Here is a 26,928-nt window from a genome sequence, read left to right as displayed (position 1 = left end):
ACTTAAGAATTGATCTTCACAATGTAAGTTAAACACAGTAAATGTTTACAGAAGAAAGTCGGTCAAAGTAAATACTCATTTTGTCACATTAATATAAAGTCTTATGAAATTTCACCTAATTTGTTATGACAAAATATTGTAGAACATGGGCATTTAATTAACTTTTGTAGGGTATGAGGTATGGCTGTCTAATATCTTATCTCCTAACTCGTAGAGCCCTCAGTATCTGATGGGAGATGATTCACATTTCTGTAGAAATCACATGGGTTCCTACAAATACCTTGCTGGAAGAAGATAAGCACAGCTGGAAACAGGAAATCTATAATCATTCAGGCTCTGTGTGTGCGCAGGCTCTGTGTGTGCTGCGAATTTCTCTATATAAATCCTGATCTTCATGGATATTCTACATAACAGTTCTTTCTCTCTTCCCCACATTTCCTCTTTGGCTTCCTGGCTACAGTGATAGCCCTCACAGCAGTATTTCCACTTTATTTATATTTCTTGATTCTATATTAAAATTAAGTGAGAGAAAGGTTCTGAGTAAACTTTGGTAAAAAGAGAAAGCTTTATTTGTGTTGTTTTTAACTTTACTTTTTAATGAAATAGTAGTTTTTCTTTTATTGCTTTATTGAAAATAGATTCTTCTCTCAAAATACTAGGCCATGGCTTTCTCTCCCTCCACTCCTCCCAGACCCTCCCCACCTATCCTCTCTCCCCTGGATCTTGCCCCTGCAGTTCCCCTCAGAGAGGAGCAGGCTTCCAGAAGACAACAGTTCAACATGACAAAAGCCCTCATATTGAGGCTGGATTGAACAACCCAACAGGAGGAAAAGAGCCCCAATAGCAGGCAAAAAAGTGAGAGACAACCAGTTTCAATTTTAAGAGTCCTACCAACACAACAAACTCATGGTCATAACATACAGAAACCTGACGAGAACCCATGTAGGCACCATGACTACTGCTTCAGTCTCTGTGAGCCCATCTGAGCCCTGCTTAGGTGACTCAGGAAGCCATGTTCTACCAGTGTCCTCTAACCCCTCTGACTCATACAATCTTTTTTCTCCAACCTTGGCCACCTTCTCTCTGCTCCAAGAGGTGGAAAATTCTGAGATTTCCAATTTACAAACTTGCTGCAAAATGTCTGGCTGATCTGCATCTGCTCCTGTCCACCAGAGAAAGCCTCTCTGAGGATAACTAAATAAGGCACTAGTCAATGAGTATAGCAGAATTTATTAGAAAAGATTTCATTGGTTTTTTTTGTTTGTTTGTTTTGCCCATCATGTTTGGTTCTAGCCTAGGTTCCTGGGCTATGCAGTCTCTGGTTTCTGGCCCTTTAGGCAATGTCAGGCATGAGATGCCTCTACTGCCATGGGCCTCAAGTGAAATCAGACGTTGGCTACCCACTCCAACAAGTTCTGTGTCACAGTGGCCCTACCATATCTTGCAGACTGTAGGTGAAAGATTTTGTGGCTAGATTGCTATCTGGGTTTCACTTTCGGTAACCTGTAAAATACCCTACTGAATTGGAACAAAAACTTATGGGTGAAGACTCCATGCAGACACTTGCTTTATTTCCTGGTGCTCAGCAAGCTGTGTGAATGTTGTCCTTGCCATGAGGCACTGTTGACAGGAGAGAGAGAGAGAGAGAGAGAGAGAGAGAGAGAGAGAGAGAGAGAGAGAGAGAGAGAGAGAGAGAGAGAGAGAGAGAGGGAGAGACAGAGACAGAGACAGAGACAGAGACAGAGACAGAGAGACAGAGAGAGACAGAGAGACCTTCTGTGCTAACATCAGTCTGGAAACTCTATAGATATCCACAGGAACAGCTGGGCTAACAACTTCACAGAATGTAACCAAGGCTCACCACTGGTAGCCTTGCTTTACTACAAAAGACAAAAGACGGTTAATTAAGACTTTGCATTCTCCTGTACAGGAGTCCTCATTAGGGTCACCTTCATAGACTCTGGGAAGTTTTCACAGCACTGTTTCTACATCATCCTAAAATAACCCCCCCCCCCCAATTCCAGGAGTCTCTCCCCTCATTCTCTGCAGCCAGCACCCCCCACCACTTTATCCCTTCTGCTTCTTTTCCCACCTGCCACCAGTACATACACAGAACCTATTCTAGCTCCCATGGAGATACATGTGTCACACCTAGAGCCCTCCTTCACTTAACCTTTTGGGGTCTGTGGGCTATATTTGTTTATCTAAATCTTGATATTTAATATTGAAGTATAAGTTAATGCGTACCATATTTGTCACTCTAGATCTGAACTAACTCAACCAGGATGATTTCTTCTAGTTCTGTCCATTTGCCTACAAATTTCATGAATTTTTTTTTAAAAAAAAGCTGAGGAACATTGTCTAAATTACCATATTTTCTTTTTTTTTTTTAGATATTTTCTTTATTTACGTTTCAAATGTTATCACATTTTCTAGTTTCCCCTCCAAAAAATCCCCTATCCCCTTCCCCTTCCCCCTGCTCCACAACCCACCCACTCCCATTCCTGGTCCTGGCATTTCCCTATACTGAGGCAGAAAGCCTTCACAGGACCAAGATGATATCCTCTAGATCCATCCATTTGTCTAAGAATTTCATGAATCCATTGTTTTGAATAGCTGCGTAGTACTCCATTTTGTAAATGTGCAACATTTTCTGTATCCATTCTTGTGTTGAGGGACATCTAGGTTCTTTCCAGTGTCTGGCGATTAAAAATAAGGCTGCTTTGAAAATAGTGGAGCATTTGCCCTTATTACATGGTGGAGCATATTCCAGGTATATGCCCAGGAGCAGTATTGCTGGATCTTCTGGTAGAACTTTGTCCAATTTTCTGAAGAACAGCCAGATTGATTTCCAGAGTAGTTGTACCAGCTTTTAATCCCACCAGCAATGGAGGAGTGTTCCTCATTATCTACATCCTCACCAGCATCTGCTGTCACTTGAGTTTTTGAACTTAGCCATTCTGACTGGTATGAGGTGAAATCTCAGGGTTGTTTTGATTTGCATTTCCCTAATGATTAAGGATGTTAAACATTTTTTTTCAGGTGATTCTCAGTCATTTGGTATTCCTCAGTTGAGAATTCTTTGTTTAGCTCTGCACCCTATTTTTAATAGGGTTATATAGTTTTCTGGAGTCCAAATTCTTGAGTTCATTATATGTATTGGATAGTAGCCCCCTATAGGATTTAGCATTGGTAAAGAGCTTTTCCCAATCTGTTGGTTGCCTTTTGGTCTTATTGACAGTGTTCTTTGCCTTACAGAAACTTTACAACTTTATGAGGTCCCATTTGTCAATTCTTGATCTTACAGCATAAGCCATTGCTGTTCTGTTCAGGAATTTTTCCCCTGTGCCCATATCTTCGAGGCTTTCCCCCACTTTCTCCTCTATAAGATACAGTGTCTCTGGTTTTATGTGGAGTTCTTTGATCTACTTAGACTTGATCTGGGTGCAAGGAGATAAGAATGGCTCAATTCCCAATTCTCTACATGCTAGGGCCAGTTGAGCCAGCATCATTTTTTGATGATGCTGTCTTCTTTCCACTGGATGGTTTTAGCTCCTTTGTCAAAGATCAAATGACCATTGGTGTGTGGGTTCATTTCTGGGTCTTCAATTCTGTTCCATTGATTTACCTGTCTGTCACTGTACCCGTACCATGAAGTTTTAATCAAAATTGCTCTGTAGTACAGCTTAAGGTCAGGCATGGTGATTCTAGCAGAGGTTCTTTTATGTTGAGCATAGTTTTTGCTATCCTAGGATTTTTGTTATTCCAGATGAATTTGCCAATTGCCCTTTCCAATACTGTGAAGACTTGAGTTGGAATTTTGATGGGGATTGCATTGAATCTGTTGATTGCTTTTGGCAAGATGGCCATTTTGACTATATTAATCCTGCTAATCGATGAGCATGGGAGATTTTTCCATCTTCTGAGATCTTCATTGGTTTCTTTCTTCAGAGTCTTGAAGTTCTTATAGTACAGACTTTCACTTCCTTCAGAGTCGCACCAAGGTATTTTATATTATTTGTGACTCTTTTGAAGGGTGTTATTTCCCTAGTTTCTTTCTCAGCCTTGTTTATCCTTTGTGTAGAGAAAGGCCACTGATTTCTTTGAGTTAATTTCATATCCAGCTACTGCACTGAAGTTGTTTATCAGGTTTAGGAGTTCTCTGGTGGAATTTTTAGGGTCACTTATATATACTATCATATCATATGCAAATAGTGATATTTTTACTTCTTTCTTTCCAATTTGTATTCCTTTGATCTTCTTTTGATGTCTAATTGCTCTGGCTAGGATTTCCAGTACTGTATAGAATAGATAGGGAGAGAATGGGCAGCTTTGTCTAGTCCCTGATTTTAGTGGGATTGCTTCAAGTTTCTCACCATTTAGTTTAATGCTGGCTACTGGTTTGCTGTATATTGCTTTTACTATGTTTAGGTATGGTTCTTGAATTCCTGATCTTCCCAAGACTTTTAATATGAGGGAGTGTTGGACTTTGTCCAGTGCTTTCTCAGCATCTAATGAGATGATCATGTGGTTTTTATCTTTGACTTTGTTTATATAGTGGATTATGTTGATGGATTTCTGTATATTGAACCATCCTTGCACCCCTGGGATGAAGCCTACTTGNTCATGATGGATGATCGTTTTGATGTGTTCTTGGATTAGGTTGGAAAGAATTTTATTGAGTTATTTACATCGATATTCACAAGGGAAATTGGTCTGAAGTTTTCTTTCATTGTTTGGTCTTTGTATGATTTAGGTATCAGAGTTATTGTGGCATCATAGAATGAATTGGGTAGATTACCTTCTGTCTTTCTATGTTGTAGAATAATTTGTGGAATATTGGAATTAGGTCTTCTTTGAAGTTCTGAGAAAACTCTGCACTAAACCCATCTGGTCCTAGGGATATTTTTGGTTGGCAGAATATTAATGACTTTTTCTATTTCTTTAGGGGATATGGAACTGTTTAGATCATTGATCTGATCCTGATTTAACCTTGGTACATGGTATCTGTCTAGAAAATTGTCCATTTTATCCAGGTTTTCCAGTTTTGTTGAGTATAAGCTATTGAAGTAGGATCTGATGATTTTTTTGTATTTCCTCAGATTCTGTTGTTATATCTCCCTTTCCACTTCTGATTATGTTAATTAGGATACTGACCCTGTGCCCTCTAGTTAGTCTGACTAGGGGTTTATCTTGTTGATTTTCTCAAAGAACCAGCTCCTGCTTTGGTTGATTCTCTGTATAGTTCTTTATGTTTCCACTTAGTTGATTTCAGCTCTGAGTTTAATTATTTCCTGCCATTTACTCCTCCTGGGTGAATTTGATTTCTGTTGTTCTAGAGCTTTCAGGTGTGCTTTCAAGCTGCTAGTGTATGCTCACTCCAGCTTCTCTTTGGAGGCACTCACAGCTATGTATTTCCCTCTTCGACTGCCTTCATTGTGTCCCATAAATGTGAGTATGTTGTGCCTTCATTATCATTAAACTCTAAAAAGTCTTTAATTTCTTTCTTTATTTCTTCCTTGACCAAGTAATCATTGAGGAGAGTGTTGTTCAGCTTCCAATTGTATGTGGGTTTTCTACTATTTATGTTGTTACTGACGATCAGCCTTAGTCTGTGGTGATCTAATAGGGTGCACAGGATTATTTCAATAATTTTATATCTGCTGAAGCCTGTTTGGGGACCAATTATATGGTGAATTTTGGAGAAGGCACCATGAGGTGCTGAGAAGAAGGTATACCCTTTTGTTTTAGGATTAAATGTTCTGTAGATATCTGTTAAATCTATTTGTTTCATAACATCTGTTAGTTTCACTGTGTCTCTGTTTAATTTGTTTCCAGGATCTGTCCATTGATAAGAGTGGGATGTTGAAGTCTCCCAATATTATTGTTTGAGGTGCAATGTGTGCTTTGAGTTTAGCAAAGTTTCTTTCATGAATGTGGTTTGCCCTTGGATTTGGAGCATAGATGTTTAAAATCAAGACTTCATCTTGGTAAATTTTACCTTTGATGGGTAAGAAGTGTCCCTCCTGATATTTTTTAAGAACTTTAGGTTGAAAGTCAATTTTATTCAATATTAGAATGGCTACTCCAGCTTGTTTCTTGGGACAATTTGCTTGGACAATTGTTTTCCAGCCTTTTACTCTAAGGTAGTGTCTGTCTTTGTCCCTGAGGTGGGTTTCCTGTATGCAGCAAAAAGTGGAGTCCTGTTTACGTAACCAGTCTGTTAGTCTATGTCTTATTATTGGGGAATTGTGTCCATGGATATTAAGAGATATTAAGGAAAAGTTATTGTTGCTTCCTGTTAGTTTTGTTGTTAGAGTTGGGATTCTGTTCATGTGGCTGTCTTCTTTAGGTTTGATGAAAGATTACTTTCTTCCTTTTTCTCTTAGTTTCCCTCCCTGTGCTCAAGTTTTCCCTGTATTATCCTTTGAAGGGCTGGATTTGTGGAAAGATATTGTGTAAATTTGGTTTTGTCATGGAATACCTTAGTTTCTTCATGTATAGTAACTGAGAGTTTTGCTGTCTGTAGTAGCTTGGACTGGCATTTGTGTTCTCTTTGGGTCTGTTTGACATCTGCCCAGGATCTTTATAGTCTCTGGGGAGAAGTCAGATGTAATTCTTATAGTTCTGCCTTTATATGTTACTTGACATTTTCCCCTTACTGCTTTTAATATTTTTCTTTGTTTTGTGTATTAGGTGTTTTGATTATTATGTGACAAGAGGAATTTCTCTTCTGGTCCAAACTATTTGGAGTTCTGTAGGCTTCTTGTATGTTCATGGGCATCTCTTTCTTTAGGTTGGGGAAATTTTCTTCTAAAATTTTGTTGAAGATATTTATTGCCCCTTTAAGTAGGAAATCTTCCTTTTCATCTATACCTATTATCCTTAGCTTTGGTCTTATTGTGTCCTGGATTTCCTAGATGATTTGTGTTGGAACATTTTTGCATCTTGCATTTTCTTTGATAGTTGTATCAATGTTTTCTATCTTCTGCACCTGAGATTATCTCTTCTATCTCTTGTATTCTGTTGCTTATGCTTGCATCCTTGGCTCCTGACTTCTTTTCTAGGTTTTCTATTTTCAGAGTGGTCTCCCTTTTTGATTTCTTTATTGTTTCTACTTCCATTTTTAGATCCTGGATGGTTTTGTTCAATTCTTTCACCCGACTGGATGTGTATTAATTTAACAGAGTTATTTATTTCCTTCTTAAAGTCCTCCACCATCATCACGAGAAGTGACTTTAGATCCATATCTTGCTTTTCTGGTGTGATGGTGTATCCAGGACTTGCTAAGGTGGGAGAGTTTGGTTCTGATGAGGCCAAGTTACCTTGGTTTCTGTTGCTTCTTTTCTTAAGCTTGCCTCCAGCCATCTGATTATCTAAAATGCTTGCTGCCATCAATATATCCGATTGGAGCCTCTCTTTTCTGTAATCCTGGTTGATTCAGGACTCTTCAGAGTCCAGCTTTCTCTGTGATCCTGTGACTCCCAGCTCCTGTGAACCTGAGATTCTTGGTGTGTCAGCATTCTTGGCAGTCAAGCTTCCTCTGAGACTCTGAAATCCTGGTGTGATCAAGCTCCTGTTATCCTGGGATCCTGGAATCCTAAGATAATTGCCGTGTTACAGTGCCTGGAAGTGGTGTCTCTTCTGGGGATCGGGGGCTGTCTGCTGTGTTTGAAACCAAGGTATACCAGCAAGCGAACCCGAGATGCTCATCAAGCAGGGTTCCTGTGTCCCTGCTTCTGCTGTCATAACTGTTTTGGAACAGAGGTTGCATTCCACTCACCAGTGATCCTAAGATCCTGGGCATGCTAAAGTGCCTGAGGTGTGGAGAGTCCTCTGGGGACTGTGGGACCATCTTTGGAATTTGCTCCCAAGGTGGCCCAGAGCTGGCGCTGACCAGAAGGGACCCAAGCTCCTTGTTGGGCGGGTTTCCGGAGTCCCTGCTTCTGCTGGCAAAGGCCTGTCAAGTTTGGTTTGGAACAGATGTGTTTAACTCACCAGTGATCCTAAGATCCTGGACATACTAGGGTGCCTGTGGAGTGGAGAGTCCTCTGGGGACCATGGGACTGTCTCACCACATTTTCTGTATCCAGTTTCTGCCTACTATGAATAAATCAGGAGTAAAAATAATTGAGCAAGTATCTTTGCGGTAAGTTAGAGTGCTCTTTGGGTAAATACCAAGGAGTGGTATAGCTGGGTTTTGAGGTAAATTTTTTAGCAGTTTTCTGAAAAAACACCATATTGACTTCTGGAGTCAATGAGTTTGAGTTTGCATATGAGTTTGCACTCCTACCAGCAATAGAGTAGTATTCACCTTGTTCCAAATTCTCACCAGCATGATCTGTTACACTGGTTATTGATCTTAGTTAACCATTCTAACAAGTTTAAGACAGAATCTCAAAGTATTTTTGATTTGAATTTCCCTGTTGGCTAAGGATGTTGAATACTTCTTTATATGTTTACCAGTAATCTAGTTTCTGACTCCTTTACTGAGAATTCACTGTTTAGATCTCTACCCCATTTTTAACTGGATGAATTGAGTTTTTAATACCTAGTTTCTTAAGCTATTTATGTATTTTGGATTTTAACCCTCCATCAGATACGGAGTTGGTAAACATCTTTTTCCATTCTGTAGGTTGTTGCTTTGTCCTATTTACTGTGTCCTTTGTCATATAGAAGTTTTTTACTTTCATGGCATCCCATTGATTAATTGCTGCTTTCAGTTTGTGCTATCAGTGTTCTATTCAGAAAGTTGTCTCCTATACCAATGCATTTAAGGCTATACCCTACCACCTTTCTATCAGGTTCAATATCTCTACTTTTATGTTGAAGTCTTGAAAACATGTAGACTTGAGTTTTTTTGGACAGTGATTAATATGGATCTATTTGCATTCTTTACTTGCAGACATCAGGCTTGACTAGTGCCAGGTGTGTTAGTTTTTATTTGTTTGTTTGGTTGGTTGTTTTTTGTGTTGTTGTTTTAACTCTAGCTTTGTAGAACAGCTTGAAATCAGGGATGGTGGTAACTCCAGCAGTTATTTTACTTTTCATAATTGGTTTGGCAAATCTGTATTATTTTCTTTCTATATGAAGCTGAAAATTGTCCTTTCAAGGTCTGTAAAGAACAGTCTTGGAATTTAAACAGGGACTGTGTTGAATACTCAGATTGCCAGATTGCTACTAGTAAAATGGTCATTTTTACTAAGTCCTAAGGATCTATAAGCATGGGTGATCTTTGAGTTTCTGATATCTTCTTCCATTTCCTCCTTCAAATCATTAATTTTTTTATCATTCAAGTATTTGACTTGTTTGGCAATAGTTATGCCAAGAAAATTTATATTATTTAGGCTTTTATAAAGGGTATTATTTCTTTGATTTCTTTCTCAGTACATTTTTCATTTGTATATAGGAGAGGTACTGATTACAATTCTTTACCTCTTTTCCCCTAACACAAGAGCAACCACTTTTGTAAAAGAAACACTTGTACAGCTTAACTCACATATTGATTCTCACAAACTACTATTGGGTGACTTCAATACTTAACTTTCACCAAGAGAGAGGGAATCTACAAAAAACTAAACAGAGAAAGGCTTTAACTAAAGACTTTACAAACAAAACTCTCTTAACAGGTATTTACAAAATATTTCACCCAAACACAAAAGAATATACTGTCATCCTAGCACTTCACTGAACCTTCAATAAGTTAACTACATTCTCTGATATAAAGAAAGTCTGAATGGATACAAGGAAATGGAACTAAGTACTGTATCATATCAGCCCACAATGGCTTAAATCTGGATACCAAGAATAACAGAAACAAAAAAAAGCTTACAAACTCATGGAAAAATAAACAACTATCTACTGAATGAAAAATGGGTCAAGAGAGAAACAAAAAATAAATTAAATAATCTCAAGAATGCAATGAAAATGGATGCATAATATACCCAAATTTGTGGGACACAATGAAACTAATGCAAAGAGAAAAGTTCATAGCACTAATAGCCTACATTTAAAAGAAATGGGATGGATATCCAGCAAATACTTTGGAAGTACTAACACAAAAAGAAGTAAGTATACCCAAGAGGATTAGATAATAACAAGAGGAAGAAATAATAACAGGGCTGAAATGAAAAAAATAGAAAGAAGAAACCAGGGGAACAATATAAAGAATCAAAGAAACAAAGAGTTGGTTCTTTGAGAAAAATCAAGGAAACATTCAAAACCATATCTAAACTAACTAAAAGATAGAGACAGAATAGCCAATTTAAGAAAATCAGAAACTGAAAGCTGGTACAACCACTCTAGAAATCAGTCTGGTGGTTCCTCAGAAAATTGGATATAGTACTACCTAAGGACCCAGCTATGCTCCAACATAGAACACGGACACATGCTCCACTATGTTCATAGCAGCCTTATTTAAAATAAGCAGAAGCTGGAAAGAACCCAGATGTCCTTCAAAAGAGGAATGGATGTAGAAAATGTGGTACATTTACAAAATGGAGTACTACCCAGCTATTAAAAACAATGAATTCATGAAATTCTTAGTCAAATGGTTGGAACTAGGAAATATCATCCTGAGTGAGGTAACCCAATCACAAAAGAACACACATGGTATGCACTCACTGATAAGTGGTTATTAATCCAGAAGCTCAGAATACCCAAGATACAATTCACAGACCACATGAAACTCAAGAAGAAGGAAGACCAAAGTGTGGATACTTCAGTCCTTCTTAGGAGAAAGAACAAAATACCCATGGGAGGAGATACAGAAACAAAGCAAGGAGCAAAGACTGAAGGGAAAGCCATCCAGAGACTGTCCCACCTGGTGATCTATCCCATATACAGACTCCAAACCCAGACACTATTGCAGATGCCAGGAAGTGCTTGCTGACAGGAGCCTGGTATGGCTGTTTCCCAAGAGGCTCTTCCAGAGCCTGACAAATACAGAGGCTGATGCTCACTGCAAACCACTGGACTGAGCACAGAGTGTCCAATGAAGGAGTTAGAGAAAGGACTGAAGGAGGTGAAGGGTTTTAAAACCCCATAGGAAGAACAACAATATCAACCAACTCAATACCTCAGAGCTCCCACGGAATAAACCACCAAACCAAAGAGTAAACATGGAGGGACCTATGGCTCCAGCCACATATGTAGCAGAGGATGGCATTGTGAGACCTCAATGGGAGGAGACACCCTTGGTCCTGTGAAGGCTTGATTCCTCAGTGTAGGAGAATGCCAGGATAAGGAGGCAGGAATGGGTGGGTGGGTGATGGAGCACCTTCAAGCAGAGGGAAGGGTAATGGGATAGGGGGATTCCATAGGAGAAAATGAGAAAGGGGATAACATGTGAAATGTAAATAAATAAAATATCCAAGAAAAGAAAAGAAGAGAGGAGAAGAGAAGAAAAGAGAAAAGAAAAGAAAAGAAAAGAAAAGAAAAAAAGAAAAGAAGAGGAATGAAACAATAATATACTTCAGGCATATATGTATTTGTTATACATATACATTATTGGCTAGATCCCACTTATGAGGAACATGAAGGTTTTTTTTTCCTTTCAGATATTATATGACCTCAATATGTTAATAGTATTCATTTTAAGTTGATCCAGTTCTCTATAAATTTTGTGGTTACATTTTTCTTAAATTCCTTTTTTCAGGATATTTTACTTTTTTTTTTATTTTTTAAATTTTTTATTAGATATTTTCTTCATTTACATTTCAAATGCTATCCCAAAAGTCCCCTATACCCTCCCCTGCCCTGCTCCCCTACCCACTCACTCCCACTTCTTGGCCCTGGTGTTCCACTGTATGGGACATATAAAGTTTACAAGAACTAGGGGCAGCTCTAGTAAAGACTTGGCTGTTGTTCCTTTGTTGGTGTCTTCCATTTTTTTGAGACAAGGTCTCTTACTTGCTTTAAACTCACTTGGTACAGTTGAGGGACTGGACAGTAGTCCTCATGATTCAATGTCTATCTGTTTAGTATTAGATGTATAAACTTAGTAGTATTCCTAGCTTTATCAAATGATTCTGAGCGCTGAATTCTGAGCACTGAAGAATGTCTGTAAGGCAAAAGACACTGTCAATAAGACAAAAACGCCACCAACAGATTGGCAAAGGATCTTTGCCAATCCTAAATCAGATAGGGTACTAATATCCAATGTATTAATCAAGAAGAATATCAATATATACTCAAGAAGGTGGACTCAAGAAGCTATTGGATGGAACACAGTGCCCCCAATGGAGGAGATAGAGAAAGTACCCAAGGAGCTGAAGGGGTCTGCACCCCTATAGTTGGAACAACAATAAGAACTAACCAGTACCCCCAGAGCTCGTGTCTCTAGCTGCATATGTAGCAGAAAATGGCCTAGTCAGCCATCATTGGGAAGAGTGGCCCCTTGGTCTTGCAAACATTATAAGCCCCAGTAGAGGGGAAGAAAATACCTAATGAAAATTGGGGGAAGAAAAGAAAAGAAAAGAAAAGAAAAGAAAAGAAAAGAAAAGAAAAAGAAAAGAAAAGAAAAGAAAAGAAAAGAAAAGAAAAGAAAAGAAAAGAAAAGAAAAGAAAAGAAAAGAAAAGAAAAAAAGAAAAATAAGCATTTCACTGACTGAGTCATCTTTCAAGCTCTCCAAACATATTTTGACTAAAACTTTATCTAAGACTGAGGAAATGTTTATGTTTTCCACTTTCCTTTTCCTACAATAGTTTTCTTTATATGATTCAGTTTTTCAAATCCACAACTTGATTTTTTCTTTCTTACTATCTCCTATCCATCTTCTAAGGAAATGAAGATTCTTCTATGAAATCAATTTCTCTGTTCTCCTGTTAGACCCATATCTTCATTCACACCTGTTCATTATCAGAGTTCCACCAATAATTTTCCAATAAAGCACTTTGGTATTTGGGTAAGCAGAAGAAATGAAGAGAGAACTTTTACTTAAGTTCTTGATGTTACATCTGGAGAAAGTTAACATTTGTTTCTATATTTAACAACATAGTGTTTTCCTGTCAGTGACAATTTTCTTCTTATGTGATAAAATAGATTTTCTACTAAATTGGGTTTAAATGTTCCCTGCAGCTAGAGCAACTTGGAGGTCTAGTGACAAATGAAGCCTCTAACAAGGATAAAGTTTTTTTTTTTCACTCCAAATTAAAATTGAACATTTTACCAAATAGTGACCTCAATCAGGATCTTCCATGGCTTGTGGGTAGAAACAAACAGTTCTGTAGAAAGAATTAAGAGAAAATTTGTCTGTGCTTTGATTAATTCAATTGAACTCAAAATTTGTTTAAAGGCTAAGAAATAAAAAACTAATAATCCAAGAGAATTTTTCTGAGCAAATAGTCCCATGGTATAAACAAAGGAAAAACATGAAAAAAAAAAAAGCAATTACGACATTAGCCACTGGTCAGAAATAATGACTATTGGCAAAAGAAAATAAAATAATGAAGAGTTGAAATCATAGGCCCTGGAGTTTTTCCGCAGTTTGTTTATTATTAGCACATGGCAACTTCTGTAGTAATCTCATTACCAAACAGAACTGCACAGTCTCAGGGATACATGGTGTCATCATCTTAACCCACTGATTAAAGAAAGCACCAAGTGTCACTGAATTGTTTTTTTCTTCAGAAGAGTCAAATCCATCAAAAATAATTTAAACCAATTGTGAAATTATGTTAATGAGACTTATTCTCTTAGTCTTCTAGAGCTTAAACCATCACTAAGCTGACTGCTTTAGTTCTCTGAGTAGATACAGAACACTAAATCCTAATGATGTTCATATACTCCAATGCAATGTCTTATATATCTTATGACTTAACACTATCCCTGCAGGTTGTCAAAAGGTCTCTTTAAGATGTGGATTTCATGTTATCCTATATAGGAGACTAGTGAGGTAACAAATTCAACATTCACAAACAACCCTATATAGGAGACTAGTGAGGTAACAAATTCAACATTCACAAACAATCAGCTCTCTACTCCTCTAAATCCTTTCAAGAGGATCATAGAAATGTAAAACAAACAAACAAACAAACAAAACCAACAAACAAAAAACATTAGGACATCTTAGTTGTGAATTCTTTCATCTTAATGATTCCCCTCAATTAGGAAGGACTTAATGGATGCTTTTTTTCTACAACCAAGTTTTAATACTGAGTAACTTCAATGCTTATTTTGACATTCTGGAACTAGCAATATGTGAAACAGTGAAATCCTAAATGTGGCGTTTAAGTCTAGTAGAATAGCAGAAAGTAAAATAGTCTCTTAGGAATGATTCTTTTCTAGAAAACATTGTAAAATACAAATGTGTTATTTCTGGTATCCCAAGAGTAAGGGATGTAATATTAAATATTTTGTTAAATATATTTTGAATGTAATTACATAATTTGACAAGTACTATACTTTTTCAATTTTATTATTTATGTCATTTATACATTTTAATTTTTAGAAGAAAGGAAATTTCATTCCCCCAGTAAATGCATTTTCAAAGTTATGACATGCCCCCACTCAAATAATTGCTCTGTTTTTTATCTCAAGAGCTGACAACAAGGATATGAATTCTCACCCTGAATCTTCTTTTTGTCACCTTACATAAACTTGAGTAAGCCATTTCCACTAGTAAACACACCCATTTCTAGATGAATATCTTCAAGCTTAATGTCCTCAAATGGTTCTACTCTTAGAAGGTTCTCATTTTTAGCATGGAACCACGGATACTTTCTACTGTATGTATGTCTTATTTTAGATAGCCTCTATACATACCACCTGCATAAGTGTGTGTGTGTACATATACACTTGTGCACGTGTGCTCACACACACACATAAACACACACACAGAGACAGAGACAGAGACAGGGAGACAGGGAGACAGAGAGAGACAGAGAACAGAGACAGAGAAAGTAAGAGAGAACCACAGCTTACTGCTACTTGCAATAAGATTGAATAATGATGAGTCAAACACTAAAGGTGCTGTGGTATTCTTTCACCACTATAAAGTGTCATTGTCTTGGAAGGCTGCTCTATCATTCTTGTCATTTATTATGATAGAAATAAACTTGTCCCCAGTTTCTAGCTTTGACTGCAACTGAAGTCATTTTTGTTTCTTTTCCAAAATCAAATAATACATGTACATATGTGCATACATATGTATACATATATACATATAATATATAATTGTATGTATAAAATATACAATATGTATAATATATATGCACAAAACATAACATCTAATTATTTTAAGTAATTTTCCATCATAACATTTAATAAATGAAGTGAAATAACAATGTGTTTGACAAATTAAATGAAAATGGAACTAGATAATATACATTGCTTTATAGTTGACAAATTAATCCTGCTTGTAGTGTTAGATTGGCCTGTACAAGTGTCTTTATCTCAAAGTAAACTATCCCTTTTACTATTTATTTAGCTTTGTCATGCTTTCTCATCTTACAGCTATTATTTCAATATGTGAGTTTCTGTAAAGTGTGTTTTGTTCTCAGTTGTAGTTTCCCCATGTCTGAAAGCATAATGTTAACAGTTAGAAACCTAGAAAAGTGAGCTTAAAATAGCAGTGCAAGGAATCTTTGTGAGCAGAATTTCTGCTGTAAGATTATCTGAATATAGAAAGCTTATTGTCAGATCGATCAGCACATATTCAGGGAAACTGTGTCTGTGGGGCACTCACAAGGGTCTCACCCACTTATTGTTAAAAGCAAGGCCAACTGGCTTCACACTATTTGATTATATAAGTACAGGAATTTTGAAGCTTGCTTTTAGTGAATGGGCAACATGGAGAAAGTTTAATACCCATTAATAATGCTTAGAAGGCAAAGAATGTAATTGCTTGATTAGTCACTGACTGTTTTTGAAGGACATATATTTGTAGTCAATTCTCAATCAAAGTTGAGCCAGTGTCTACGTCATTATCTCTGAATGAACATTTCTTTCTTTCAATAATGTTTTCAGTTTTTGAATTAAAAAGTGGTTTGGAACTGAGATTTTTGTCACTAGCAACTTCTTACAAAAGTAGTTTCCTGACATTTTTTATTGATTTGTCTTATGTTAGAAAATGAAATGTCAGACACTATTAATTGCATTTTTACAGTAAGTTGCTATATCAGGAGGAACAGCTAAATGAATTTTTTTCCTGTCTGACTCACAATGAACATATTCATTTAAGTGTGTTCAATTTAGATGAATGTAATATGTCTATATTCGTTACAGTCCTACCTATCTGTGGTATTCAATTAATAGGGCAATAATTACTACCTCTACAACAGTGGAGTATTGTCACGAGTCTGAAGCAAGAAAATGTATTTCCTTATATTTTATGAAACCACAAAATAGACACATTTGAAAGTCAGACTTTCAAATATAGAAAAATTCTCTTGAATTTTAAATGAATTTAATGTTTCTAAATATGGTCAGTCTTTTTGGTAGGGTTCCCAAGAGTTATTGTTTGTCATGAAATGACAAAAGGGAACTGAGAATGTAACAGTCACCCTACACGTGAAGCTCATACATCTCAGACTGTTATCCTATATCTGTGCTGTAGACATTCCATAACATGGGTGAAATTATCCGTACATAGGAATTATTTTTCCTTAAGTTTAATAAAGCAAGAGCTAAATAAATGTGATTTATTTAGACATATTTTCTAACTATGAGAATATATATTCAGAGTACATCTTAGAATTGTTATACATCGCTTCAACTCTTTCCTATTCAGTGTTGTGGATTGCATCACTAACTGACAAGTCCAGACTAATCTATTATTGTGGTGGTTGAAATGAGAAATGTATCAGCTTGCAATCCCACCAGCAATGGAGGAGTGTTCCTCTTTCTCCACATCCTCACCAGCATCTGCTATCATCTGAGTTTTTATCTTAGCAATTCTGACAGGTGTGAGGTGGAATCTCAGGGATGTTTTGATTTGAATTTCCCTGATGACTAAGGATATTGAACATTTCTTTAGGTACTTCTCGGCCATCTGGTATTTTTCAGTTGGGAATTCTTTATTTAGCTCTGTACCCCATTTTTAATAAGGTTATTTGATTCTCTGGAGTCTAACTTTTTGAGTTCTTTGTATATATTGGATATTAGCCCTCTATCAGATTTAGGGTTGGTAAAGATCTTTTCCCAATTTGTTGGATGCCATTTTGGCCTATTTGACAGTGTCCCTTGCCTTACAGAAGCTTTGCAATTTTATAAGGTCCTATTTGTCAATTCTTGATCTGAGAGCTATTGGTGTACTGTTCAGGAAAATGTCCCCTGTGCCTATGTGCTCGAGGCTCTTCCCCACTTTCTTTTCTATTAGTTTCAGTTTATCTGGTTTTATGTGGACTTGTTTTGATCCACTTGGACTTGAGCTTTGTACAAGGAGATAAGATGGATCGGTTTGCATTCTTCTGCCTGCTAACTGCCCTTTGAACCAGCACCATTTGTTGAAAATGCTGTCTTTTTTCCCACTGGATGGTTTTAGCTGTTTTGTCAAATATCAAGTGACCATAGGTGTGTGGGTTCATTTCTGGAACTTCAATTCTATTCCATTGATACACCTGCTTGTACCAGTACCATGCAGTTTTTGTCACTATTGCTCTGTAGTACAGCTTGAGGTCAAGGATGCTGATTCCCCTAGCAGTTCTTTTATGGTTGATAATACTTTTTGCTATCCTGGGTTTCTGGTGGGATTGCAAGCTAGTACAACCACTCTGGAAATCAGTATGGACCTTCCTCAGAAATTTGGACATAATACTACAGGATACCCAGAAGATGCTCCAAAAGTAATAAGAACACTTGCTCCGCTATGTTCATAGCAGCCCTATTTATAATAGCCAAAGCTAGAAAGAACCCAGATGTCCCTCAACAGAAGAATGGATAAAGAAAATGTGGTACATTAACACAATGGAATACTACTTAACCATTAAAACAATGAATTCATGAAATTCTTAGGCAAATGGATGGAACTAGAAAATATCATCCAAGTGAGCTAACCCAATCACAAAAGAACTCACGTGGTATACACTCACTGATAATTGGATATTAGCCCAGAAGCTCAGTATACCCAAGATATAATTCACAGACCAAATGAAGATCATGAAGGAAGGGAGATCAAAATACCCATGGGAAGAGTTACAGAGACAAAGTGTGAAGCAGAGACCAGTACCCCAGATCTTCCAGGGACTAAACCACCATCCAAAGAGTACACATGGTGGGAACCATGGCTCCAGCTGCATCTGTGGCAGAGGATGGCCTTGTTAGACATCAATGGGAGAAAAGGCCCTTGGTCCTGGGAAGGCTCGATGCCCCAGTGTAGGGGAATCCCAAAACAGGGAAACAGGGTTTATGAACAGGGTGAAAGAAGGTGGGTTAGGGGGTTTTCAGAGTAGAAACCAGGAAAGGGGATAACATTTGAAATGTAAATAAAAAAAATATCTAAAAAAAATGAAATGAGAAATGTATCCAATAGACTCACATATTTAAATATTTGGTTTCCAGTGTCAGTGTTTGTGAAGATTTTGGAACATTAAAAGAAACAATTAAGCACACTATTATGGGCAGGTTTTGAGGATTTCTAGCCTCGCTGCCACTCACTCTTGAATTAGGGGCCAAAATAAACTCTTTCTCCTTTATTCACTTTTGGTCATGAAGTCTTTAAGAGCAACATAAAGTAACTAATCAAGTAATTATTGAGATATTTGACCCTTTTACATTTGGAATTGTATTTTATGTTGTAAAATTGTATAGTTTGGGTCCCATCATACATAATAAAATTGTCCAATAATACTCCATTTACCCTAGTCTGTAACACAACACAAAGACAGAAATCAAATAATCCGTTCATTTATTGCTAACACTTTCCATGTCTGTATTCTTGATGGACATTTTCCACCTGTGTCCTTTGTCTTCTATTATCTGATTTCACAGATCCAATCTTGGAATTTCTCTTTTAGAAATTGATAGGACCTGAATGTTGGTTAGATAGTATTATACTCCCCAAAATAATTTGTTAACATATACTTTTTACTGTTTTGGTTATTCTGCATAGCAATTTACAATTTCAAAATGTTTCCAATATGATATCTGTATAAAACAAATAAGCAATATAGAAAGATAAATACAAAAGAGGGAGGATAAAGTAACATAAATATGCCTGTCATATGGATTTACATGATTAGTTACCTAAAATAACTACAAAACATGTAAGTTCGTGTATACATCTACAAACACAGTTTAAATAAAATTTACTATATATATATATATATATATATATATATATATATATATATATATATATATTTTATGTGTGTGTGTGTGTGTGTGTCTGTGTGTGTGTGAGTATGTGGTAATGTGGTATGTGGGCTTTATATATAATATAAATATAATGTATTTTAATTATATATAGATGTATGTATATAATTAAAGGGTCATAAAGTTGATCAAGTGAAAGAAGAGGTAGACACAGTAGAGGAGTTAGAGAGGATTGGAGACAAGGAATGAGGTAATTTTATTATAATCTCTAAAATTAAAACTATAATACAAAATATGTAAATCATATTATTTTGTGTTATAATGAGGCAGACAAACATAATTTAGCAATGAATCAATAGATGTTGTTGTGATTATCTTAGAATACTCCTGGGATTGCCTTATTTCTTTTCAAAAGATTATTTCTACTAGAACCTCATATTAATTTATTCTAGAAAAGATAATATTGGTGGTCTTGAATCCTGGTAAGCAGTTGTTATTATCAGAGTGAATCTATTTCTCAAAAATGCTGCCTATTCATTTGCAGTCATGTATGAAGCTTTTCCAAAATTAGCAGCTATACAAGCAAGCTTGAGATATTTAATTATTGCTTCATAAACACAAATTCAATAAACAGGCTCTCATTTGACCAGTAATTCAGAAATTTGTCATTCTTTCCAAATTAGAATTGATAGTGAATTGCTGCCAATTTAGGCCTTCCAGAGACAATTTCATGTGTTTACTGTGATTGCATTAATTGTTTGATGTGAGCATCTTAAATCAATCATTAATAAAAGACAAATTTTCACTTCACAATCTAGGAATGGGCTAACATCACATCTTTCTTTCCTAGACCAGTAGAGAGTTCCAATTTTGATCAGATTTGATTTCAAAACTGAAAAGGGGAAAAACTGCTCATAATTAACTACAAGGAAAATCTCTGATTGCAATGAGAAGACTACTGGAAGTCAGAAATCTATACATTTTAATCTTTGCTGTATGTAACATTCTATTCATATAGTAACTTTTATTGGTTCACTAATCCTAATATTCTTAATTTAAAAAACATTCTAAATATTCTACTTGCTTGCAGTCACACTCACTTAGTTTCTCTTTCACTATTTCAGGAGTTTACATCTCCATGGAAATATATGTTGGCAAGAGAGCCTATGATATCTATAACTGCAAGAGGAAATTCTTCTTTCAACCTTACTATTTATTATGTTTGTTAAAGTAAGAGACATTATGTTTGATGCTAAAAATACAACGAGCATTCCTTTTATGAAAGGCACTTTTCACAACTTTCAGGAAATCAATATTAATAATGTTAATGTAATTCAACTCAGATAATGCTGCCTTGGTTATTTCCATGATTTCTAAGTAGATCAAATTAAGGCAAACAAACAGACAATCAAATACCCACAAAATAATACATAAGGAAACTAAACAAAACAACCCATGGAGCAGAGAGAGAGAATTATTACAAGCCACCTGAAAACATAGATGGTCCCTAAAATACACCTGTTGTTAGATGAAAATGAGTCTCCTAAATTTTCTTCTGACCTCCACATGACCATACTACGCCACAAAGCCAGACACACACATGAGCATACTATGCCACACAGCCACACACATGCATGAGCATGCTATGCCACACAGCCACACACATACATGCATATGCATACACAATAAATATTTTAAAACTGATTAGGTATTTGCTGCATATATATAATCCCTGTAAACACACTAAGGAGGCAGATAGGTCATTCCAAATTTTTGGCTAGTCTGGTTTACATAGTGAGCACTAGGCCAGCCATGACTACAAACTGAGATTTTAAATCAACAATGATAACAATGACAAAAAACAAAACCCACATGAAAAATCTGAAAGTTATAATTCAATGCAAACATGTTATCTTCTAACATGGTAAAAATTGTAGTGAGAAGAAGATAAAAGTTTTCTTATTAAGATTTTCATTAAATTTCTGCTTTACAGACTTACAATGGTGTAATTTTAAACGTTTTAAAAAACATTTTGTCAATGACACAAATATTTCACAGGCATGCATATATACACATATATACACATTTATATGCACACATGTGTATGCACACACACATCAAGCCATATGTACCCACACATCCACACAAATATGCATGCACAGACACATACACATATATGTGTTCACATAAACATGTGTAAACAAAGGCACATACACACACACACACACACACACACATATATATATATATATATAATATATATATATATATATATACATTATATATATATATATACACAAGTGCACACATGCACACACTTTTGCATGCATACACATATGTAAAAACTCACACACTTAAAACATGCATACATGTGCACAAGCATACATATACAAACACATATGTATGCATATACTCATGCACACACATACATACCACATACACACATGCATGCTCATAAATACAAGCACACAAATACACACCTCATACATATATAAATACACATAAACACATGCACACAGAGACATATGAACATGTACAAATGTGTACACATACATATGAATATCAACATAGAGAAATTATAGAAATTGAAGAAAGTTGATGGCATATGCACTCTATAGTTTAGAAGATAACCTCGACAATATGTTTCTAGAGTACACCTCCAGATGTTGTCTTTGTCTTTAGGTTTAAACTCCACCATCTTTTAAATAAAGTAGTACATGGGTAAGTTCTGATTAAGTACTAAAAGCACATGAAACACTAAGATTTTTGGTACAAAGTTAATTCTTTCCTTTTAATCAAGAGCCTCTGAATGGAGAAGCAGGGTACTGGGCAGAGGGCAGGCTGAAGTAATGAATGGCTTAGTGGACAAAGCATTTACTTTGAAAGCATTAGGACCTGAAATTAGATTACCAGCATTAACACAATTCATGTGAGGCAGAGACATAAGTGTCTCTGGAACTTTGTTGTGGGAATGGGAAAAAAAAAATCTCTGAAGTTACAAACCCTGTCTAAAGGGGACAAATTGCAGAGAGATAGAGGACAACCAAAGTCCTTGAAGTTCTGTATATGACTGAGCATGTGCTGCACATACATGCACACTCCTCACCATATACAGAATCTCTAGTCACTTAACATTATCCTTCTCTTCTGGGATCCAAAAAGTAGACACACAAATGGAGATTTCCTTTATGAATGTAAATTTCTCTTCTGGAAGATAACTTTTGAGAGCTATTCTCAAATGATATGTTAAAAGTTTTCACTCTAAAGATGCATTTTGACATTGGGTGTTTAGGTCATGTTTTGTCATAGCCTGGAGTGGTGCTTTCTGACCTCATTCTGCCTTACTGTTGCACTATATTAAGTACAAAAATTATTACACCTTACCTCACATCAATCTCACTAACTACTCATTGTTGTTCTCCTTAATTTAGTCTGAGAACACTGAACTCTTCAGCATTTGAACTATTTTAAGGCACAGGCTGACATTTAAGGTTCTCTTTTTCAAAGACGAAATTACTTTCTCTGTATGAATAAAATGAAAAAAATAGTAACCCTAAAACATGATTATTTTTAATTTAATTTGCAACAAGCTACAAAAAGAAATGGAGGCAAAAAATATAAACCAGCAATATCTACTTCTTTGAAACAGAGGTATAGGATTTTGAGGAGAACAATAAAATATGCTAAAGAACCTTAGATCCTTAAAGCAATCTCTTGCCTAATAATGAAATTTCTAATGTAGGTTTTTATTCAATATGAATTGTATCCTCAAATCATTTAAGATGCAAAAAGTGATAGTTAATGGATTTATACTTTTTTGTTTTAACTCTAGGTTTGTGCATATTCACAACCAGCTAATTGTGACTTTGGACTTATCTGGCTGCTAGATAATGACTGGAGCAACTGTGACCACAGGCATAAATAGCTCTTAAGTCAGACTGACCTGAACCCAATTTCAGGCTCTGCAGCATAGTCTGGGTCAAAGCGTTTATACCCTTCTTCACATGCTTAATGGGAAAGTCATAGAGCATATTTTTACAGCAAAGATTAAGCTGATAAAAAGAATACAGTGTTTGCACAACGCTAGTTTACAAGAGGCACTCAATGGTCTTAGTGGGCAGTAAAAATTGTGATAATTGCAGCAATTGGATAGGAAATATCTACTCTTCTAATTAAAGGCAGTACTTTGGAAGAATACCTGGCAGTTTATAAACACATCTATTATATCCGTGACTATTTAGTTCTTGCCATGAAAATATTTATACTTTCCTCATACCCAAAATATTAATTATACAAAGTAATTAATTTTGCAAAATTATTACAAAATTGCAACATAAAAATTAGCCTTATTGTTTTCTGCTCTTCAGCTTCAGAACCATCCTCCCCTACAACCCACACGACTGAGCAACTGTAACCCGATGGTTGATTTTTTGTCTGACCATCCGCTTTACTTTTCAAGCGTCTCTAATTTGACACAGATCATATATAAATGGTATATATCAGTAGGATAATAAACAATGGGTTGAATTTACCTGATCCTTCTCATCTGAAACTGTATCCACCAGCTTTCTGATGCATAGTTTTCAATTCCCTTCCGTCTGGTTAGATAGTCTAATTTAACTTTTCAGAATAGGACTAAGCCAAGGTGGGAGGGTAAGTCATTGGACCATAACTCTTTTACAAAGTATCCTTAACATCCTGTCTAGCTGTAGCCTAAGTTTTCTTATTTACCAAATGTTTTTAAGGTAGCTATCTTTTACTCTCCTTCATCCCTTCATTTTCTTTCTCTTTTTATTTTTTATTTATTTACATTTAAAATATTGCCCCCTTCCCAGTTTCCCCTCCACAACCCCCCTATCTCTTTCCCCCTCTTCCTGCCTCTATGAAGGTACTCCTCTACCCACACACCCTCTCCCACCTCACCACTCTAGCATCTCCCTAAGATGGGGCATCAAGCCTACACAAGAACAAGGTTCTCTACTCCCTTTGATGCCAGACAAGGCCATCCTCTGGGACATATATCAGCTAGAGCCATGTGGTTTAGTCCCTGGGAGCTCTGGGTGTTGCTGTTATTCCTATGGGATTGCAATCCCCTTCGCTTCCTTCAGTCCTTCCCCTAACTTTTCCCCTGGGGTCCAATAGTTAACTGTGTGTATCTGCACCTGTGTTAGTCAAGTGCTGGCAGAACCTCTCAGGGGACAGTCATAACATGATCCTGTCAGCAAGGGCTTCTTAGTATCAGCAATATTGTCTGCAGATGGGATGGGTCCCTAGGTGAGGTGGTTTCTGGATGGCCTTTTCTTCAGTCTATGCTCCATTTTTTTGTCCGTGTATTTCCTTTAGACAGGAAAAAATTTATGCAAAAAAAAATTGAGATGGGTGGGTGGCCCCATCCCTCAACTTGGGGATAGTCTCTACAGGTTCAATCTCCTCTTCGTTAGGTATTTCCACTAATGTCATTTTACAGTTGGGTCCTGGGCGCCTCTCCCTTCTGGGACTTTCTAGTGGCTAGCCCCAGTTCCCCATCCCTCGCCCCCCCCCCCCGCTACATTCAATTTCCTGACCCACTGAACTTTTCTCCTATCTTTTTCCATACCTGTTCCTGACCCCCCCTTTTTTCCCTCCCATTCTCTTCCAACCCCAAGGTCCTTCCCTCTCTCTATCTCCCATGATTATTTTGTTCTCCCTTCTATGGAGGGTTGAAGCATCAATACTTTGGCCTTCCTTATATTTTGAAAATTTATTTTATTAGATATTTTCTTTATTTACATTTTGATTGTTATCCTCTTTCCTCGTTTCCCCTCTGAAAATCCCCTATCCCCTCCTCCCTCCCCCTGTTCATCAACCCATCTACTCCCACTTCCTGGCCCTCACATTCCCCTACACTGGGGAATAGAGCCTTCACAGGACCAAGGGCTTCTCCTCCCATGGATGACTGACTAGGGCATCCTCTGCTACATATGCAGCTAGAGCCATGAGTCCCTCTATGTGTTTTCTTTGCTTGGTGGTTTAGTCCCAGGGAGCTCTGGGGTTACTGGTTAGTTCATATTGTTGTTCCTCCTATGGGGCTGCAAACCCCTTCAGCTCCTTGGGTACTTTCTCTAGCTCCTTCATTGGGGATCCTGTGCTTGTCCAGTGGATGTATGTGAGCATCCACTTCTGTATTTGTCAGGCACTGGCAGAGCCTCTCAGAAAGCAGCTATTTCAGACTCCTGTCAGCATCCCATATACAACCACCAAATACAGACACTATAGTGGATGCCACCAAGAGCTTGCTGGCAGGAGTCTTCCTTCTTCTTAAGCTTCATATGACCTCTGGGTATTCTGAGCTTTCCCCCTAATATCCACTTATCAGTGAGTATACACCATATGTGTCCTTTTGGGTCTGGATTACTTCACGCAGGATGATATTTTCTAGTTCCATACATTTCCCTAATAATTTCATGAAATCATTCTTTTAATAGCTGAGTAGTACTGCATTGTGTAAATGTACCACATTTTCTGTATCCATTCTTCTGTTGAAGGATATCTGGGTTCTTTATAGCTTCTGGCCATCATAAATAAGGCTGCTATGAACATAGTGGAACATGTATCCTTGTTATATGTTAAAACATCTTTTGGGTATATTCCCAGGAGTGGTATAGCTAGGTCTTCTGGTAGAAATATTTCCTATTCTCTGAGCAACCACCATACGGTTTTCCAAAGTAATTGTACCAGCTTGCAATTTTACCAGCAGTGTAGGAGTGTTCCTCTTTCTCCACATCCTCACCGATATCTGCTGTCACCAGAGTTTTTGATATTAGCCATTCTGATTGTTGGGAGGTAGAATCTCAGGGTAGTTTGTCATCTACCAATGATTTCTACCTCTTTATTTTTCTCCCATGGTTCATATGTCCCAGCAAAATCTCTCAAGGTGTACAAAAATAATCATGTGGTTACAGTCTATTTTTCTTCAAGTGAACAATATATATATATATATATATATATATATATATATATATATATATATATTGATCCTTAGTGATTTTAAATGATTAACTCTTTATGTATTACAGGTGACTAGGTCCCTGCTGATAGGTTTATATTTTTAACTTCTTGCTTTGCAGGATACTTTCATATAAACCAACCACAATTGTGTGTGTGTGTGTGTGTGTGTGTGTGTGTGTGTGTAATGAAATTATTAAACAACCCCTATTTTTCCTTCCTTGAAAAGAGACTCGAATATTTTGTCTAGGCAATTAGTGGTAAAGAAGGTAAAATCTATTCATTGTTTCTTGGTATTTATACAAAGCAAAAAATGTGATATATAATTTGGTTCTGTGATATTGTCATAGGAAAGGACCACCAATAACTGCTTTATAGTTTTTTTTCTTTCTTAGGACAGTGTTAAACTATGATGTCTGAAACCTAAGTCCATGCAATATGATAGCTAAAGGAGTTTAAAAAATGGATTTAGAAGAAAATATAGAAAGCAATTAAAGAAGTCTTGCTGTTCTCTGTACGATCTAGAATAATAAAAAACCAAATATGTGCCAAAGTCCAATCATGAGTATTGTTCTTTTTCATTCTTTCATGAGAATGAGGTATTTTGAGTGATAGGCCAATGTTAAAGATATAAGATTATTGTTCTAATGTAATAAAAACTATGATTATACCAATTTAATCCTTAGAAAGAA

At 36.6% G+C, this 26,928-nt stretch overlaps 1 protein-coding gene across 1 annotated transcript in view; it reads left to right on the top strand.

Moving 5' to 3' along the window:
• Znf804b (zinc finger protein 804B) overlaps positions 1-26,928 on the top strand; it is a 523,885-nt gene that overhangs the window by 393,181 nt on the left and 103,776 nt on the right. The window lies entirely within an intron of this gene.

This window comes from Mus pahari, chromosome 2, assembly GCF_900095145.1.
Source record: "Mus pahari chromosome 2, PAHARI_EIJ_v1.1, whole genome shotgun sequence".
Taxonomy (NCBI): Eukaryota; Metazoa; Chordata; class Mammalia; order Rodentia; family Muridae; genus Mus; species Mus pahari.
This window is presented reverse-complemented; position numbering and strand designations above follow the sequence as displayed.